The following is a 2,146-nucleotide window of genomic DNA, read 5'->3' as shown; positions in this document are numbered from 1 at the left end:
GCCTTTTCATCCTCATTTGCCCTACTGTTTGCCATTGGTAAACTGGAAGTCTGTCCTTGTGCTTTGCTTAAGTGTTTTCTCATTTTTATTTTTGTTGTCGGACTGTCATTGGTTTAATCTCTGGATTATCACCCAAATCTTCCTGATATAGTTGTGCCCTAGCTTCTGTGTCTCTAACGACCCACAGACATTCTCATCTTTATAACATCAGAGAAAACAGCTCATCAAATCAATGGCAATGCTTTACCCCAACTGATACAATCAGCGACACCTTAAAATCAAGCACAACTTGGACACTGACCTCCTGTGGTAGTCACTAGTCTATCACCCTTAAATCATTTGAATTAAATTGAAATCAAGAAGAAGTAAAGAACATGTCTGCAGTGAACAAAATTTCAATATAGTGTATTTACCATTTAATGGCTCAGACAGAGCGAGGATGCAAGACTCCTGATCTCAGTTAGCTGATGGCTAAACTCCATGAGGCTGACTGACCTTGGGCTGCAAGGCCCAGATTGAGTTCCCTAACCTTCTGAATGGTTGAACTCCAGCCTGGGCTAGATAACTAACAAGCAACAAGTAACCATACATATTTTTTATAACAAAACATTTATTGGTACATTTTATGCATACATAATAATAACACTCATCGCAGGGAATTTGCACTGGTACATGGTACATCCCACCTCTTTTTTTCCATTCCCCCCTCCCCTCAAGTCCCTTCTCCTCCTTACATACATATCTTTTTATTTTTTATTTTTTTGAGGCAGGGTCTCACTGTAGTTGAGACTGACCTGGAATTCACTATGTAGCCCAGGCTGGTCTCGAACTCACAGCAATCCGCCTGCCTCAGCCTCCTGAGTGCTGGGATTATAGGCGTGCACCACCACGCCTGGCCATACATATTTTTTTTAATATAAACTACTTTCACAAGCTTTTCCTTGACATATATAAGCTTTTTAGTCTTGTCGTTTGCTGGAAGCCAGCTTTACACCATGCTGAGCAGGGTATAAAATAAGATTGAATTGGCTTATGAGTTAGCTACTGATTACATTGTAAGTCTATGCCTACATGACTTGCTAGATGAGCCTTTGGATGGCATGCAGAAACAGAGCTTCCTATGCCAATGGTCAGAGTTGAGGCTTCAATGGTCAGTGACACCATGGTGCCTCTGATAGCTAGATGACACTGCAGCTGAGCACTTCATGACTCTTAGTGGCCATTCTCCCAGAACAAACCTTAGCTAAAGAAAACACAAATTACTTGTTAATCATGACCTGTCTTTGGCAACAATGTGTTGCTCTCCTTTTACAAGGCTAGCTCTTGTCAGTGCCTTAGCCAGCTGTTTCCTGTATTTGCCTTTTTGCTCCCCTACAGTGTTGTGTAATCAATAAATACTGGTAAGTCTGGAGCCTCATAATCTTAGCCTGATAAAACCTCTGACTGTCCCAGCCCCCTTTCTTTTTTTTCTGGTACCAGGGACTGAACTCAGGAACTTGTGCTTGCCAGGCAGGCATGACACCACTGAGCTACATCCCCAGCACCACCACCACCCCAGTTTATACCGTCAAATCTTTGTCTTATTCTTATCCTCGCCATATCCTCAGTCAGGTTGTGCAGCCTCCAATAGTCACTATCTTTTTTTCTCTCCAGCAGGACAAAACTTTTATCATATGAAATCTTCTCATCAAAAGTATATCTCTTGGCCGGGGATTTAGCTCAGTGGTTCTGCTGCCTGCCTTGCAAGCATAAGGACCCAAGTTTGAACCCCAGTACCAAAAAAAAAAAAAAAAAGAAAGTATATCTCTCTATTTGTAGCCATCTTAATATATTTTTCATCTTACTTACTATAAACCTTCTATGAAAAGCTTGGCTACAGCTGCTTGGATTTTAAAGTGTCATTTTCCCCTTTTTTCCCTCCTGTTCTCAAAGTGTAAATTTTAAATTTCACTGGCTGCCAACAAACCCCCAAGTAACCTTAAATCAGTGTTCTTGCTTTAAACTGAGGGCAATGAGCAAGTTAACTGTAATTACAACTTAAGCATTTGCAATGTTGGGGTGGGGATTTAGCTCAGTGGTTCCGCCGCCACCTGCCACACAAGTGTAGGATCCAAGTTTGATCCCCAATACAAAAAAAAAAAAAAAA

General features: G+C 41.3%; 1 long non-coding RNA gene across 1 annotated transcript in view; it reads right to left on the bottom strand.

Moving 5' to 3' along the window:
- Positions 1-860: 860 nt before the first annotated feature.
- The window catches only part of LOC117286298, a 10,100-nt gene continuing 8,814 nt past the window's right edge, over positions 861-2,146 (bottom strand). The window contains exon 3 of the long non-coding RNA XR_004517391.1: positions 861-1,243. This is a non-coding gene — a long non-coding RNA (uncharacterized LOC117286298). The remainder of the gene's footprint in view (positions 1,244-2,146) is intronic.

The sequence above is a fragment of the Fukomys damarensis genome, unplaced genomic scaffold, assembly GCF_012274545.1.
Source record: "Fukomys damarensis isolate Sample0158 unplaced genomic scaffold, DMR_v1.0_HiC HiC_scaffold_16, whole genome shotgun sequence".
In the NCBI taxonomy this organism is placed as follows: Eukaryota; Metazoa; Chordata; class Mammalia; order Rodentia; family Bathyergidae; genus Fukomys; species Fukomys damarensis.
Note: the sequence above shows the minus strand (reverse complement) of the source record. Positions and strands in the feature narration are given on the sequence as shown.